Source organism: Pseudorca crassidens, chromosome 3 (assembly GCF_039906515.1).
Source record: "Pseudorca crassidens isolate mPseCra1 chromosome 3, mPseCra1.hap1, whole genome shotgun sequence".
In the NCBI taxonomy this organism is placed as follows: domain Eukaryota; kingdom Metazoa; phylum Chordata; class Mammalia; order Artiodactyla; family Delphinidae; genus Pseudorca; species Pseudorca crassidens.
Genome location: NC_090298.1, coordinates 141,514,685 through 141,533,734, shown reverse-complemented (window position 1 = coordinate 141,533,734; position 19,050 = coordinate 141,514,685). Strand labels below are relative to the sequence as shown.

The 19,050-nt window shown below is 35.9% G+C and overlaps 1 protein-coding gene and 1 pseudogene across 10 annotated transcripts in view; one reads left to right on the top strand and one right to left on the bottom strand.

The window, feature by feature from the left end:
- LOC137222074 (UDP-N-acetylglucosamine--peptide N-acetylglucosaminyltransferase 110 kDa subunit pseudogene) overlaps positions 1 to 18,847 on the bottom strand; it is a 225,515-nt pseudogene extending 206,668 nt beyond the window's left edge.
- LOC137222075 (uncharacterized) overlaps positions 1 to 19,050 on the top strand; it is a 147,546-nt gene that overhangs the window by 108,359 nt on the left and 20,137 nt on the right. The window lies entirely within an intron of this gene.

The following is a 19,050-nucleotide window of genomic DNA, read 5'->3' as shown; positions in this document are numbered from 1 at the left end:
TGAATTCCTGCACCTAAGACAAACAAAAACAAATATACACAAGCACATCCACATGCACACTCAAAACCACACACCTCTCCCCATTGTGCAGATTGCTGGATCACTCCTTCAACATTTAGCTGACCTGCACTGAGTTCAGGGCTCAGCCCATGGTAAAAGCTTAGAGACTCCTCTGGTGTTTTCAGAACATGCATCTTATCTTGAGTATGCTTGTGGCTTTCTTAATTTCTCTGGACACATGTGTACTTTTTGTATGTTCTAAGTTCCCAAAGAATCTCCCCCAACTTTTGCTCCTGCATCTTATGTGGTCTATTGTATTTCAATGCACAGTCTTCTGCCCCAGCCATCTGTGCTTTGTTAGTTCACCTTGCACTTTTTTTGAGCAATGAGCGCTGCTTTTCCAGACTGTGTTCCAGGTTAGCTAAGACAGAGATAAGCATCTTGTGTCAGTCCTTCAGGTAGCTCCCAGACAGGTTAGAACAGATACACATAATAATCCGAGAGTACGGTCTCTTCTGCTCCCTCCTGAAGCAGGATTGAGGGTCCCATACTAGGAATGGTCTGCTGCTACTTTAAGACTATCACTGCATTACGACCCCACGACTTTAAGACCACCACTACACTAAGAGTAGATGGGGCAAGGGCAAGTAAAAATGCCACAAAGCTTTCCTGCCATTTTCAAATTGCCTCTTCCCTGGTTCAGTATGTGTTTGGTTGCTGTAAATCTTTGCCTGATTTCAGGACTAAGAGAAACTCAAGGAACGCCACAACAAGAAACAATATAATCAAACTCTCAGATGCCAAAAGACAGAGAAAGAATCTTTACTCCCAAAGGAGAAAGAAAAAACAAATTTGTTACAAAGCAGGGATCCTCAAAAAGATTCACAGCTAATTTCCTATCTGAAACCACGGAAGCAAGAGGCCAGACATATTTAAAGTGCTGAAGGAAAAAAATTGTCCACCAACAATTCTATATTTGCCCAAACTGGTTTCAAAACTTAGGGAGAAATTAACACATTCCCAGATGAACAAAGGCTGAGGGCGTTTGTTTTACAACTTCCTAACACTGCCCTATGACAAATGCTAAACTGAACCTTCAGCTTGAAATGAGAGGACACTAGACAGCAACTCGAAGCTGTATAAAGAAATAGAAATCTCCATGGGCAGACACTAAAGCCCGTATTGTGCTACTGGCTTGTAACGCTAGTTTTCATTTCTTACATGATTGAAAAAACAAATGCATAAAATAATCATAAATCCATGTTATTGGGCTCACAAAGTATAAAGGTGTAATTTGTGACAACAATAATGTAAGGAGGAGGAATGGAACTGTAGAGGAACAGAGTTTCTGTGTGCTATTGAAGTTGGTTCCAATTCAAATGATATTGGTTGAACTTTAGAAGGGTAAATGTAATCTTCTTGATAACCACAAAGAAAATATCAATAGACTATATGCAAAAAGGAATGAAAAAGGAATCAAGAGTTCACTACAACAAAATCGGCTAAGCACAGAAGAAGTCAGTAATGGAGTAAATGAGGGGCAAAAAATGCATAAGACATACAGAAAACAGCCAGGAAACAGACAGAATTAAGTTCTTCCTCATCAGTAATTTTTGAAAAAGTGGATTAAGCTGTCCAATAAAACGATAAATATTGGCAGAATGGACCTTAAAAACATCCATAATCCAAGTATATGCTGTCCGCAAAAAACTCACTTGATTTCAAGAGACACAAGTTGGTTGAAAGTTAAAGCACAGAATAAAATATCCCATGCAAATAGTAACAAAAAGAAATAAAGAGAGAGAAAGAAAAAGGAAGGAAGGAAGGAAGGAAGGAAGGAAGGATGGAAGGAAGGAAGGAAGGAAGGAAGGAAGATAGATCTGGGATGGCTATGTTAATATCACACAAAATAAACTTTAAATCAAAAACTATCACAAGAGGAAAAGGAGGCCACTATATGTTGATAACAAGTTCAATCTATCAAGAAGATATAACAACTATAAACATATATGTACCAAACATCCCCTAAATATGTGAAGCAGACATTGACAGAATTGAAGGAAGAAATAGATAGTTCTAAAATTATAGTTGGAGATCAATACCTTGCTTTCAATAATGGATAACACATCTAGACAGAAGATCAGTAGAGAGGTAGGGGGACTGAATAACACATTTAACCGACTAAACCTAACAGCCATATATAGATCACTCCACTCAACAACAGCAGAATACACATTTTTCTCAAGTACACGTGGAACATTCTCCAGGAAAGACCATATGTTACGCCACAATACAAGTACCAATACATTGTTAAGAAACTGAAATCATACAAAGTATCTTCTTTAGCCACAGTGAAATGAAGGTAGAAATCAATAACAGAACCATTGGTAGCCATTTCCCATCATGCCTGCCACACATGATTTAAAGCAATGAAGGGAAAAACATACTTGACCATTTAGAAAAGTGGGAAAGAGGACATACCATTGACACAGAGTGTGTGCTGTTTCCCGTTGTCAGGGATAGAAATAAATTAGCATCATTTATTCATTAGTGTGTTAATTTCTTGGTCAATCATTGCACAGCCAGTGTTTCTGCCTGATGGGAAGTTTTCCTATACTCAGTGTTGAGTGGAGACAACCTTGAAAGGGACATTTAAAAGGATTATACTGTGATGGGCTTAGCAGTACCCTTCCTCCTATGCCAGTATTTAGGCTGGGGTATTTCCATGCAGTGTGTACAATCGTAGGCTCCAGGTCACCAGAATTTAGTTGGATTCGTTTTGTTAATACATTCCCTCAGTACTTTGTCTTTTATTTGACTGTTGCATTTACTTCATTCTTTATTATCACTGCGAAACAACTTTGTTTCCTGTTCAGATGCCAAAAAGTGGATATCAATACCTCCTGAGTTTTACACATCACAGGTCTGTTTTACATATCAGAGACAGCAACTATTTCCAATGACTTTGAGACATGCTTTGAAAATGTGATTAACACGTGGAGTGTTGAAATGTTTGTCGAGCTCATTATACTTGCTCTAAAAGGTTTCAAACTGCAAAGATTTAAAAATCTTTATCTTTGAATAGTTTTCCTGTGCTGTCCCTTTGTGTCAGACTGTTAATGTGCAGTCTGGCACCTTCAAATAACATGGCTTTGTAACCAATTATTTACATGTTGTTTTATCCACAGAGAATCTTTTTTTTAATAAATTTATTTATTTTTGGCTGTGTTGGGTCTTTGTTGCTGCACATGGGCTTTCTCTAGTTGGGGCGAGTGGGGGCTACTCTACATTGTGGTGTGCAGGCTCCTCATTGCTGTGACTTCTCTCGTTGCGGAGCACGGGCTCTAGGCGCTAGGGTTTCAGTAGTTGTGGCACGCGGGCTTCAGTAGTTGTGGCTCAGTGGCCCTAGAGCACAGGCTCAGTAGTTGTGGCGCACGGGCTTAGTTGCTCCGCGGCATGTGGGATCTTCCCAGACCAGGGCCCGAACCCATGTCCCCTACACTGGCAGGAGGATTCCCAACCACTGTGCCACCAGGGAAGTCCCCACACAGAGAATCTTAAGGTCAAAACATACAACTCGATTAACTACACTTCCTCCTGTTCACATTTCCCTCATCTTTTCTTCATCTTCTATGTTTCCTTGGCCCTGTTTATATTAAGTGCTTTTGCCATTATATTTGATTGTCTGTATTCCGGTGAGTTACCACAATGCTTTATGAGATATGGTAGGATATAAATGCATTTAGGTAATATATATATATATATATATATATATATATATATATATATGTAGTTTGCTTGAGTGCAGTGTTTTTTGTTTTCTGTATTGAATTCATTAGCATGGGTCGGTATAAAATTTAGCATAGGTCAATATGTAATTTGTAAACTAATAAGGTCTTAAAAGTGAGGAATTAAGTCTTTTAAATTTAATTATTTATTGTAAAGAGCAGAAGAGCATACATCAACAGGTGCCTAAGGAAAATTTGTATTCTAATATGGAACTCTTATGAACACTTTTTTTTTCTTCTAATGGTATGATAGGCCATTTGATTATTTCTATTTTTAATGGCTTTAACTTTAGAACAATGAAATATTTGTAAAGTTTAAAAAGTATTTTTCTTTATTTGATGCGGGTGGGATACTGGAGAAATGAAAGGTCAAACACCTATTGAGGAATCCATACTTGTCTATATATTGTGTACTTTTATTTCAATAACTGATTTAAAATTCCTAAAAGGATGCTATAATAAGTTATTATGCCATTTTACAGACTGAATTAAGTGAATTTCACGGAGGTATGAAACTTGCCTAATGTTATCCAGCTGCCAAGCGGTAGGAGTGAGAATTAAATCCGGGTATACCTATCGCCAAAGTTTCTGCTCATCTCTTTACATCATCCACTTTTAATAGCCAATGCTTTTCTGCTTACAAATATGACTGAGGTTTCCAGACAGTCAACATTCCTTTGTAATCAAATAGAAAAATTACTGTTGATTCTCTAAAGACATATTCCTTTTCCATTAAGTGACTTTAGTTGTTCAAATAATACTTCCAGACAGTAGTAATCACACAGTTGGAGACTAAGAACAGAACTCAGGGATGTGTCTAGCAGTCAGTAAAGACCAACTGGGCTCACTGATGATATTTACAGTCATTTCCTCTAGACTAGTATAATCTTATTACTAAGACCCTAATAATTCACAGTAGTGCCCTTGCCTGATTGTTTGTTCTTCTCCCTCTATCACTCTCTCTTTCCCCATATTATTATTATTTTTGGCAATTTTTGGTGAATTAAATTCAGGGATTAGTATTCAGGAGTACTAGTCACAAAAGCAGAGAATCTTAGCTCACCAAAGGAAGAAAATAGAGAAAAAGTATAAATTATATGAATACACACACATACACACATGTGCCAACTATATGCTGCACTTCTCCAAAATCTATTCAGTATCTGCACATTTACCGTATATTAGCAGTAAGACCAGAAATGAGCGTAACGCTCTGTTTACAAGGCACAGAAAACAGACCCAAATATGGAAATTACTAGCAATGAGAATGGGGAAGAAAGACTACAACAAGGAATGTAGATGATATTTTTGTTTCCTAGCTATGATGCCAAATATTGAACTTTCAACATGAGACAAGGAGGCCATAAAAAGTTGTATTAGTTTCCTAGAGCTGCCATGACAAAGTACCAGAGACTGAGGAGGTTAAACAACAGAAATTTACTCACTCACAGGTCTAGAGGCTAGAAATCTGAGATAAGGTGTCAGCAGGATTGATTTCTTCTCAAGTATCTCTTCTTGGTTTGTAGATGCCATGTTTTCCTTCTGTCTTCACATGATCTTCTCTCTGTGCATGTCTGTGTCCTAATATTTTCTTTTTATAAGGACACCAGTCATTGGATTAGAGCCCACACATTTGACCTCATTTGACCTCAGTTACCTATTTAAGGGCCTTATCTCCAAATACAGTCATATTACCAGGTATTGGGGGTTAAGACTTCCACATATCAACTAGAGCAGGACACAATTCAGCTGATAATAGAAGATAAGAGTAATTTAACAAGTAACTATTGTTTACAGTGAGTTGCTTAAGGATATGAATTTACTCAAGAAAAACAAGAAGAAATTACATAACACTGTACGTTATACAAAGATATTAAATTAATCATCATAACATCCTGTGAGATGGGCATTAAATTAGACTAAGCAAGATGAAGCAACTTATCCAGAATTGTATAGTTGGTACTTTCCAGAATTTAAACCAGGTATTTTCCCAGTTCCATTCTATGTTATATATTCATTTCATTATTTGAAATGAATTTTGAGTCTTCATTTTGCTTAGTTTCTGAAGTTACATGGGGATAGAATGGAGTTGGATATTTTCAGTGACATTCACACATGGGGAAGGAAATTGAGTCCAGAAGCTTCAGCAATGTTTCCATGGAGAACACTAACAACAGAACCAGAAACACCATTATCCTTTTGGTTCAGTGATCCTTCCTGAAGCACTACAAGAATCAATCTAAAGAAGCCCAGTGTTTTCCAAACTTTCACCAATGGGCTCTGTAGGGTCCTCTAACAGTATCTAAGAGACTAACTAGTTTCACATCCCAAGCCACTTAAGACAAGGAGTTCTGATTGTTCTCTGTGAGGAAATCAAGTGACAATCATAGCTGGTGATTTAGGATAGTTTCTTCAGGGCCCAGGCAAAACCTAATACACAGTAATAATCATTGTTAACTGCATCTTTGACAAGGATTAATCAGGTGTCAAAGAGGTCTATAAATTGGGAGAAATTATGATCAAAGATAAACATAGACCACAGATATTTAATTAATGCTCAATTTTTTATGAGTTTAACTTTGGTTAACCTAATTTTCCTTCTTCTAGACAACTTCCAATTCGTCTCCACAAAGAGACCAGAATAATCACCTTCCAATACACGATTTATTGTGTTGCTTTAATTTAAATCATATAGTGACTTCTACATTCACTCCACCAAGTTTTGCCAGGAGAGAAAAGGAGACGTGATATTTTGTCTTGAATTAGATATGCCACCATACTTGACTTAGCTCATCCTACTGGAAGCTCTTTGAGGGCAGATTCTACAGTCTTGTCTTACATCCTCTACGGAATCAAGCCAAGGGAGTCACACACAGTTACAGCTGGAAAAACATTTGTTCTGGGTTAATACTTTTAGCCTTTACCACCAAGACTTTATCACCAAGACCAATCTTTACAGTCTCGAAACAGGAGACCTTCTTGCCTTCCGTTTTCATATTGACTAGGAAGGTAAAGGGAAGAACTGAGAAGTATCCAAAGTCAGCTAGCAGCCAGCACAGATAAATCATCGGTGGAGATAGTGTTTCTTTCAAAAGATATAAACATAAGAGGAAGTCCTAGTGTTTGAAACAACTGTGCATAATAAAATTCCATGAAAACCTAGAAATCCAGATGCAGATCAGTAACATATTGGTTAAATAAGCTGTTATGTTCATGCAATGGACAAGTGTACATACATTAAGAAGAACGAGATACTCTTTTCTATGAGATTCTCTTTTCACTGAACTCATCAGTGCTGCAAACACAATGTTACATAATACTTTTTCTTTAACATTATATCAGGCATCCTCATCTTGTCCTGCATTTATTGCCAGTGTTACTAAAGTCTGTCACTTACCTCTTTCTCTTTTAGACATATAATTTCTTCTTATTTTGGAAGCATTCATCAATCCCTTTTTTACTCTTTCTTTTAAATTACAAATGAATATTGAATTTTATAAAATATCTTTTGGGGGATATTTCAAGTGATTGTATACTTTTGCTCTCCTTTGACCTTGTTATATGGTAAATTATATTTTGTTATTTTATATTATGCTATTTATTATATATTGTATTCTGTTTACTAATGACATTTATTTTATTATAATTTCATTATTTTTAAGGTAGCATTTTGTTTTAGATAGACAAAACAACCAGTGGAATAGGAAGCATCTTAAAATTAGATGCAAGAGCATAAGAGAATTGAGATTAAAATAAAATTCACATTTTGGATCAGTAGCAAAAATTATTCAACAAAAGTGGGAAAATATGACTATCATAGAATTACTAAATTTTAGATACAGCAACCAGTTAAAAGTTAAAAAATAATGAAAGTGTAAAAGTATCAGAAACCTGGGAGACTTGAAATAAATTATTCATGAGGAATACCTTTCTAAGATACAAAGAAAAAAGGATACATTTAATTATATAAGAATTAAAATTTTCCTCATGGCAAAATGCACTACAAAGGTCAGAAAACAAGCAAAAGAAATTGGGAAATATATTTAGAAATGGATATGCCTTCTTTACAACTTTTGAGAGAAGCACATGTTTCTTTTTCTTTTAACCTGTTATGTGGGTATTAATCTATAATGTAAGTGCATGGTTCCTTTCCTTTCATCTGTAATGTGAGTGTCAACATGGGGCACTGTTTCCAAGCACAGACTTTGGATGTTCCTGTACTGGTCCCGTCACTGACCATCCACAAAAACTTACAAATGTTGCTTTACTTTCCTGGGGGTTAGAGTCTTAACTAAGAAATGGAAGCAAAATAGAACTTTCCCCCAGGGATGATAGAAGGTTTAAAGGAGTAAATATGTAAGTGACTTGGCACAGTGCCTAGCACAAGAGAGATCAATATAAGTACTTACCAATTTTTTAAAGAGACACATGAAAGAAATAAAATGTGGTGATTTCAATCTATTGATATATATTCTTGACATTAAACTACATTGGATGACCTAACTTGCTCGTGCTTTTTCTTACTCTAGTGAACTTGGGTAGCTAATATCATAGTTTAAAATTTTTCCTTTTATATTTACAAGTAAATTTGACCTGTAAATTTCTTTTTCCTTACAGTCCTAATCTATTTTCAGTATTAGGATTATATAGACTTCATAAGATGAATAAAGGAGCATTCTTCCTTTGCTACTCCCTAGAAGTTTTTCTTTGTTAATATTGATGTTATCTGTTTAACAGAAGTTGGATAGAATTCACCTCCCAAATGATCTGGCCGGGTCTGGTATTTTCTTGGTGAAAGCTTGTGAACTATTGACTTAATTCCTTTACTGGTGTAAGAACTCCAGCTACAAATTTCCGCTTGTGTCAGTTTTGGTAAACTTTAGGAGCTAGGAAATTGTCCACTTTACAGAAATGTTCAAATTTACTGGCATTTCATATATTCTCTGTTTGTACTCTCTGCTATAACATTGTCCTGATTCTTTCTGTATATTGTTTACTTACGTTTTTGTTTTGCTTAATCAAAGTTTGTTTTTTTAAATCTTTTCAAAGAATATTCTTTTGACTTACTAAATCACCTCAATTTTATACTTTTTTCTGTTTTATTAAGTTCTGCTCATATCTTTACTGTTTATTTTTCTATGTTCTCAGGGTTTATTGTTTTACTCTTCTGATGTCAATTAAAACACTTGGTTATTAATTTTAATAAATCTTTTGACTTATAAATAGTTGAACTTTTTGAAGGTTCCAGCTTAGTTGTACGTATCTAAGGGTCAGCTCCTCCTCATAGTTGCTGGCCTAAGGCTTGGTTCACCCTATAGCCATGTATATATTGACATTTTTTCCCGTCGACTTTCTGTGTTTTGCTACTTCTCACTTCTCTTTGCAGAGAAGCCCTTTGAAATACCCTTAACTTATTTTACAGCCAATAAGTCTTTAAAATACTGTGTATTTTTTAAGATAAATCAACTTATATAATTAGCCAGGAAATCTGACCTGCCATATTTTTAAAAACAGCATAATTTCACTCTTCTCCACGATTAATCTGCTGTATTACACGACCTTCGAGTTTTTAGCTTTAACAATGACATGTACTCTAAAAATGTTTGAAAGATCCTACCCAGTCTTTTAAAACATCCTTGCTCCTTGTTTCAGTTCTAGTTTTATGTATATTTTCTGCCTGGCACCTGATTATTCCAACATCTGATGGATGGCCTTGGGAATCTAATTCTGCTATTGATTGTTTTTGCTGATTCTCTCCACTTGTAGCTGATTTCTTCATTATTGTGTAAATTTAGATCATGAGCTCACGTTTAGCTAAACTTTATCTGTGGGAACCCTATAGGCCTGTGTTGAAGGTCTACCTCTCCAGAAAGGGTTTAGTTTTGTGTTTGGAATACCACCGATTTGGGAGCATTGTAAGTTAATTTCTTAGCTTCTGTTTGCTAGACCGCAAATAAATTTGCAACCCAAACACTGTGAACACAGATCTGCGGTTCAGAATTCTCAAGATTTCCTACCTGTTTCCTACCCAGAGCAGAGGCCAAGAGAATTTGCTCTTAGTCTCCCTTTGCCAGCAGATATTTTTTTCTCCTGGCACACCCTTTCATTAAAGGTGAAGCCAGGGATAGATAGCTTTAGTTCTAACTTCCCATCTAGTAGGGATGGAGTCTTACCTCCTGCCTCCCATGTGGTCATGGCCATTTAAAAACAAGTCTCTATACCAGGTGTGTCATTCAACTACGGCCTGTATTCCAAATCCAGACAGCTGCCTATTTTTTATGGCCTATGAGCTATGAATAATTTTCACGTTTTAACTGGTAACATTTTAAATGGTTACCTAAGTACCTAAATAATATCCTCAATTTTGCCTCTTTGGTCTACAAAGCCTAAAATATTTGCCATTTGGCTCCATAAAAACAGGAGTTCCAGCTTCTGTTCTAAGCTATCAAGATCTTCAATCCACTCTTAATAGAGCTATAACTCTCACACATGGACCACCCTTCCTTCATGGGTACTGGACATTTCGACTGCACACATCCAAAATCAACCACGCACTTAAAAATAAGTTGTGTACATTTAACCTAGCATACCTAACCCTTTTCTTTTAGGAGAGTTTTTCAAGTAATCTTGCCCACCGTATTCTTCAGAACTTCATTAATAATGGCAAAAAACTGGGCTTACTTGGTGGCGCAGTGGTTGAGAGTCCGCCTGCCGATGCAGGGGACACGGGTTCGTGCCCCGGTCCGGGAAGGTCCCACATGCCGTGGAGCGGCTGGGCCCGTGAGCCATGGCCGCTGAGCCTGTGCGTCCGGAGCCTGTGCTCCGCAATGGGAGAGGCCACAACAGTGAGAGGCCTACGTACCAAAAAAACAAACAAACAAAAAAAGGCAAAAAATTAAAACAACTTAACATTCAACAAAAATGGGAAATGTTCATAACAATTATAGAAGCACATACAGTAGAAAACTATAAACTGTTATTGAAAGAGTGAGACATAACCTTTTATTCTTAGAGAACTATGTTTATTTAGGTCCCTTTTGTTTAAATAAGTGTATTTCTGTGTATGTATGTATACAGTCATGTATTTATATACACATACATTATTTGTATGATATATTTATATAAACATATGAAATACATACCTATACACATACCTTTGATTTATATTTGTATACATACACAGGAATATCATTATATATTATATATTTATATACATTGAACTGAAAACTGGTAGTATACATATATATCGTGTATAAACGTGTGTCTATGTGCATGTGTAGAAAAGCGGGTTGAGAGATATGGAAGCATGAGTTAGACAGGGTTCAAGATTTTAAAAGTACTTATGTGTAGGTAGTGAGGTTAAGGCCCATTTGATTGAAAATATTGCATATTTTTACATCAATTGTTATGATGACCAGATTCCTATGTAAATAAAATTATAATTAGCTATACATACTCGTATGTGTAATGTATAACCAAAAGATATATAGTTTTATATATGTATTATATTTATATTATATAATACAATTACACTAATACATTATATATTGTGTTATATAGAATATATTAACTATAGTGTATTATATCAGATAATAATAATTATATATTTATATATTATGATATAATTGTTTTAAAATCAATATTACAGGATATATCATATTAATATTATGAACATATTAACGATATAAATACATTTCATTACTCATATATTTTGTCTATAATATATGCTAGGCAAAAATATATATTAATATAATACATAACTGTTATACACTAATATAAATATTAGTATATTACATTTATACATCAATATAATATTTAATATTGGTATATTCATATTATTTTTAATATATACATAGCTAATGCTCTTTAAAGCCATCTGCTACAAGTAGAATAAGACCAGGAGTATGGCCAAAGCAAATTGTAAAAATATTAGATTACTTATATTCATTTATATGTCATTTTCCTGGAATCTGCATCTGGCTATTAGAGAGGACACACAGCAAAATCAACAAAAAGTGCCCAGGACATAGGATCCTTTCTTCATTGGAACGGAACCTCAAAGGAAACACAGTGCTATTTAGTCCCCCTTCAAAGAGCCAAGAGCAAACCTTGAAGCACCCAGTAAAAGCCAATTCAAACAAAAACGCTTTTCCACTTAAACTGGAAAACGTTAAGTTCCCAAGAGACCCCCTACATCAACCACTGAAGCTCATTTGGCAGTAAAAACAATAATGTTCACCGAACAACAAGAAACGCAAAACAATAGGTGTTTTACCAAAAACACAAAAAAGCAGCTAATTAGTGTCTTTCCTGTTTGAGAGAAGGGGGTGGGAAGTGGGCAGAAGACCTGATAGGAAAGATAAAAAGAAAAGGAAAAGGAAAATAACAGTTTCCAGTTTGACACTCAAGCTGTCTTCTGCATCCATTTCGTCAAGACCACCAAGTCAATGTGGAGGCTTTTTCCTCCTTCCCTTTTCTTTTCATGAGACCGATCACAACCAGCACTGCAGATTCCATCCAATTAAGGAATGCTGTTGCCTACAGGTGTGAATGAGCTGTGAGTAAAGTACTGAAGTAGAGGACACCTAAAGTGAAACGATTTCATGAATGTCCACGTGGCTGAGCAGCAAGTTAACCTTTCATAGATGTGCTAAAGAAGAAGAGTTGGGTTTTATTTTATTTACTTTTCCCTGGACTGTGTTGAATGACTATCATCGACAAGTTCAGGCTACTTTTTGCTGAGGATTAATGCACTGGGAGAGCTGAGAGAACACTGAACAGTAGAGCTGTCTTTTTCTTGATCAGTTCACCTTAGTTTCCCAAACTCTAAGTCTTTCCCTAATTCTTTCTCCTTTTTATTGTAGTAAAATGAACATAACACAAAATTCACCATTTTGATCATTTTACAATTCACTGTACCATTCAGTGGAATTTACTACTGTCACAATGTTGTGCAACTATCACCACTGTCCAACTACAAAACATTTTCATCACCCCAAGAGGAAACATACACTCATTTTGAGGAGTAATTCCCTATTTCCCTCTCTTCCAAACCCCTGGAAACCACTAATGTATAATATTTTCCGTGTGTATGGATTTGCCACTGCTGGACATTTCATATAAATGGAACCATACAATATAGAGCCTTTTGTGCCTGACTTCGTTCACTTAGTTGCATCCATGATGTAGCATGTATCAGTAATCCATTCACTTTTATGGCTGAATTCCCTGATCCTGTTTTCTTCACACTGTTTGAATACAAAATTTAAAATAAGTTGAGAGTGAAGCTCTGTTTTAAGGGCACATCTACGAGGCCAATTCTTTTAAAAAAGGTGAAAAGGGAGATATTGTTGTGAAATGATAATCGTTGAGAAGCCTCAGCCAATTTGATAATGAAAAGTTTGGGAAATGTTGCAAAAAATTATCTGCTTTATATTAAAAGCCTTTTAAGCAAGGATTCAGGAGATTGTCTTTTTCTTGCAGGTAACTTAAATGAGTCAGAAGGAAATAACTGCGCTTTAAAACAGATTTTGAAAGGATTCTATTTATTCTTAATAGACGAATGGGAGTACAGGTAGTTCACATCCAATATGGACTCCCTGTGCAAACACTGTTTATCGTTTTAGCCACCACTATCGAATTATATTTCTTGAGAGTAAGGCAGCTCAATTCCTGCATATTACTTTTTTTCCTGCATATTACTTTTTAAAATTCATCTATCAAATTATCAAATTCATCAATCCATTAATACAGTATAAACAAGAGATGTTCATGTTTCAGTGCAGTTCAAATATCAGGTATAAAGAACCACCAGCAAGAAAAAGAATCCTGTATCTCTTGCCAGAATGTGGTCAGCTCTGGGGTGCTTTGCTAGCTGAAACACACTTTCATTGTTAAGAGGATAGAGGCTGTTTAAGAGGGATGAGAGCCAAAAAATGTTAACTACGTGTATGTGTTAAGAACAGTGCTAGGTTATCTCATATTCTATATCAGCCAAGGCTCACCATTTTACATATGTGAAAAGCGAAGTTAAAAGTGTTTTAGTAGGGCTTCCCTGGTGGCGCAGTGGTTAAGAATCTGCCTGCCAGTGCAGGGGACGCGGGTTTGAGCCCTGGTCCGGGAAGCTCCCACATGCCACGGAGCAACTAAGAGCATGCGCCACAACTACTGAGCCTGCACTCTAGAGCCCGTGAACCACAACTACTGAAGCCCACACACCTAGACCCCGTGCTCAGCAACAAAGAGAAGTCACCACAATGAGAAGCCCGCGCACCGTAACAAAGAGTAGCCCCCGCTCACCGCAACTAGAGAAAGCCCGCGCATGGCAAGGAAGAGCCAACGCAGCCAAAAATAAATCTATTTTTTTGTAAAAAAGTGTTTTAGTAACTTACTAAAAGGCACGCAATCAGTAAATCTGAGCAAGAATTCAATCCCAAATCTGTCACACTGAAGTTTAAGCTAATACATGAGATTAATAAAAACAGCACTAAATTAAAAGTTCAGAGATATTTTTAATTTCATACTCTTTCACTAACGCTCTTTGGAGATAAATCATTTCTTTTATATGGGCCTTAGTTTTCACAACTATAATAGTTGGAAGCTTGACTAGATGATCTGTATGTAGTCTTCCAATTCTAAAATGTTCCACTCATTTGGATTCCTACAATAATTGCCCTTGCAATACATGCATGCTGCCACCAAGCAGCCGCAGAGACTATTAGTTCCTTTTATATCCCTAGTGGGGAGTGCATTTTGACATCAGACTTACCGGTCAACAGTACAACCTGTTACTATAACTATAAAATAACAAAATAATCTGGTATTATTTCCTGTAAAGCAGAAGCTTTACATTGTCTGTGAATCATATCAGAATCACCTGTAGGTTTGTTTGGTTGTGTTTTAACATCTTTATTGGAGTATAATTGCTTTACAATGGTGTGTTAGTTTCTGCTTTATAACACCTGTAGGTTTTTAAACATAGAGGAAATCCATAACCCATTGAATGAGAATCTTCAGAGACAGGACATGGGCATCTGGATTTTTGGGCTTCCATCATCCGTATATTTTATTTTATTTTTTGCCTATGTACAATATTTGTCACATCCTCTTGAATCTTTAAATGTTTCTTTTTGTTTTAAAATTTTAGAATATTCCATAATCTTCACCTACTTTTCATAAGGTGTTATCTGTTATGTTTATTCGATCTTGTGCTTCTCCTGGTTGTCTTCTTTTTTTCCTTTTTTTTTTTTGGCGGGGGGGGGGCCCGCCTCATGGCTTGCAGGATCTTAGTTCCCTGACCGGGAATTGGACCCCAGGGCCCCAGCAGTGAAAGCGCCAAGTTCTAACCACTGGACCACCAGGGAAGTCCCAAGACTTCTGTTTTAAATGACTTTTTTCCCCACTCTAATTCATTCCTGGGATCAGTTTCATGTTTGAACGTTAAACCAACCTTGCATTACTAGAATAAAGCTACTTTGATTGTGATATATGATTGTTTTACATACCATGGATACAGTTTGTGCTTCTGTTTACACATTTTGCATGCATGTTCAAAAGAGAAACTGGCCTGTGATTCTATTCTTGTAATATTCTTTTTAGTTTTGTTCTGAAGCTTATGTTGGCCTTATAAATATTTGAGCAATATATACTTTTCTGTTTCCTGGAAGATTTTTATGTAAGATTACCAATATTTCTTCCCTAAATATTTGGAAGAATTTACTTGGAAAGCCATTTATCCCTGGCAATCATTTTCTGTAAAGGTACTTAATTATACAAACAACTTTTGCAGTAGATATAGGTTTTTGAGATATGTTTTCTTTCTTGGGTTAGTCTTGTTAGCTTGCATTTTTAAAGAATTTGTCATTTTCGATGAATTTTCAAATTTATAAATATAAAATTGTCATAATTTTAACAGCTTTATTGGGATGTAATTTAAATACCATAATTTCAACACTTTAATGTATACAATTCAGTGGTTCTGAGTGTAACCACTAAAAGACTTGTGTAAGCATCACAACAATCCAATTTTAGATTTCTGTCCCCCCACAAAAAACCCATTACACATTAACAAGCTTTTTTCAATCTCCTCAGCCCTCTCAGCCCTAGGCAACCACTCATCTACTTCCTGTCTCTACAGATTTGCTATTCTGGGCATTTCATATAAATGGGACCGTACAATATGTGATCTTCTGTGAGTGGCTGCTTTTACTTTACATAATGCTTTCATGGTTCATCCATGTTGTAACATGGATCAATAGATCATTCCTTTCTATAGCTGAATGCTATTCTATTGTATGGATATTCCACATTTTGTTTATTCATTTATCCAGTTGTCATTTGAATTATTTCCACCTTTTGTTTTTAGAAATATGCTTCTATGAACATTCACGTACAAGCTTTCGTGCAGACATAAGTTTTTATTTCTCTTAGGTATATATTTAGTACTGGAACTGCTGGGTCATAGGGTAACTCTATGTTTAACACTTGCAGGAACTCTCAAGCTGTTTTGTAAAATGGCCGCACCATTTTACATTCCCACCAGCAATGTATGTGCGTTTCAATCTCTTCTCTTACAGCCTAGCATGTCATCTATGCTGGAAAACGTTTCACATGTAGTTGAGCAGGATGAGTATTTTACTGTTTGGTTGAGTGTTCTGTAAACATTTATTAGGTCTTGTTAATTCATAGTCTTGTCCAAGTCTTCTATATCGTTGTTGATCTTCTGCCTAACTGTTCTATCCATTATTGACTGTGGAGTACTGAAGCCTCTACCCAATGTTGTGCAATTATCTATTTCTTCCTTCAATTCTTCATGGATTTTGGTATTTTCTTCTTCGTGTATTTTGGTTTTACCTTATTCAGGGCAAATAGAGTAAAGATTTTTGTATCTTCCCTTTCTTTATCATAAAATGTCCCTTTTCATATCTAGTAACTTTTTTGTTTGTTTTAAAGTCTATTTTTCTGGTATTAGTATAGCCACTTCAGCAATGCTTACGGTTGCTATTTGCATGATGTATATTTTTTCATCCTTTTACTTTGTACACATTAGACTTTTGAATCCAAGGAGTGTCTCCTATAGTAAACATTTTTTAATACCCAGTTCGACAATATATGCCTTTTGATTATACTGTTTAATTCATTAACATTTAGTTTTTATTATTGATATGGTAGGATTTATTTATGTCTATCATTTTACCTTTGGTTTTCTACATGCCTCATGTTTTTGCTTTTTTGTTATTGTTCCTCCAGTTTCCTTTTATAGTAAGTAGATATTTTCTACCGTAACATGTAATTCCTTTAATGATTTTTAACCACATTGTTTGAGTAATGGCTGCACTAGGGCTTATGTAATACACCTAAGAATCTCTTCAGATTTTTACTAGGTTCATTCCAGATAGAAACAGATACTGTACTTTTATAGAGCTGTATGCCTTCCCCTCTTTTTTGTTTTTATTACATTTATATATGTTACATACTTAACAACATATTATTATAATAATTACTTCTCACAAGCTTATTTTTTCAAAGAGCTTAGAGAAGAAAGTTGAGCAAATAAATTTTTTTGAGTTTGTCGGGTTAATCTATTTACCATTTCTGGTTCTCTTCCTTTCTTCCTGCGGAATCAGCTTATGATCTACTGTCATTTTTATCCTAACACAGCTTTGTTCTCACTGCCTTCGTTGTGCCATATCATCAAATATATGATATGTTTTTATGTTATATAGAGAACAATCCAAATATAGTCATATTGTTTAGGCACTTACTTTTAAAATTAGTTAAGAGAAGAAAGGAGAAGAAATTTGAAATTACAGTATCTTTTATAATTCCCTCCACAACTGCTCTAGTCAGCATTCTTTGTTTTATTTGTATGGCTTGAGTTACTGTCTGCTATCATTTGAAGAACTTCCACTAGTATTGCTTGTGAAGCCCGTCTGCTAACAATGAACTCACTCAGTTTCTGTTTCTGAGTTATGGTGAAGTATTGATGATAAGTTGTGGAGTGGTGGGAAAAACTAAAATGCGATGTGCTGTATGATGTATGTTTCACTGAAGTGTCTTGGTCAAATTCTAATGATTTATGATAGAAATCACATAAAGCAAGCATCACAATTCTCCAGGAATGTTCTGTAGAATGCTAATGTTAATGATGAATATGTGATCCCAAATCTTTCACTTGTATTGACCTTATCTCATTAATTCTTCTCCCAACAATGCCATAACTAGAGTTGAGTTCTAAAGTGTACCTTCCTCTTTTCCAATAGAAATGGTCCCACAATTTCAGAAAGTTCTCAAAGGTGAAAAAGTACACACGGCGTTTATCACGTTTGCAAATGTCAATGAAAATGCTAAGGTAACACTGTCCAAAAGGCAATATTCTTCTGTGAGGGCACCCAACTTTAAACAAATACACATATTCTAAATACAGCTTAGATCTGTGACATGTTTTGGCCAAAGAAGTGTGAGCAGACATGATGGCCTTCAATGAGCAACAGAGGCCTTAAATGGGCTTGTGCGCTTGGGCTCACCTCTTATGTTTCAGTGGACTTTGTGAGAAGACAGGGCCTGGGAGCTGCGGCCTCACAGTTGGGCTCCAGAGGAAGATGTGTGTTACAGACCTCAAACTGACCCAAAACACGGAGCAAAACCAGCCATCTAGAGGTCTAAAAGAGAGACACTGCAGCTAGCCAATAGGTCCAAGAAAAATAAATTCTTGTTTATGGAACTGAGTTTTGGGTCGATTTGTTCCAAAGCATTATCACAGCAAGAGCTGACTAACACAACATCCTCCAAATCATTGTTATGTAAATGGCTGCCACCATGCCTACAAGTAAGGCAATTGTGTACTCAAATTGTGAGAGTTCTTGAACTCTTGGTGCCTCTCCAACACAATGTACATGGCTAAATTTCCACAACTAAGTTCACTAATATACCACAAAGATCTCCCTAAGCTTTTATTAAATGTAATGCAAAGTTCTTTCTTTTCATTTTCTGCTTCTACATAGTTAAGATGCTTTTTATCAATGTAAAATGGCTCTTACCTTTTGGCTTCTGTCGTGAGAGTCTTTTGAACTCTGAAACACTGTAGGATATCACCTATAAATGGAATCTAAAACATACAACAATTGAACGAATATAACAAAAAAGAAGGCGAGTCACCGATATAGAGAACAAACTAATGGTTGCCAGTGCGGAGGGGGAGGAGGGGGCAATACAGGGGTGGGGAAGTGAGAGATGTAAACTACTGGGTGTACGACAGGCTCAA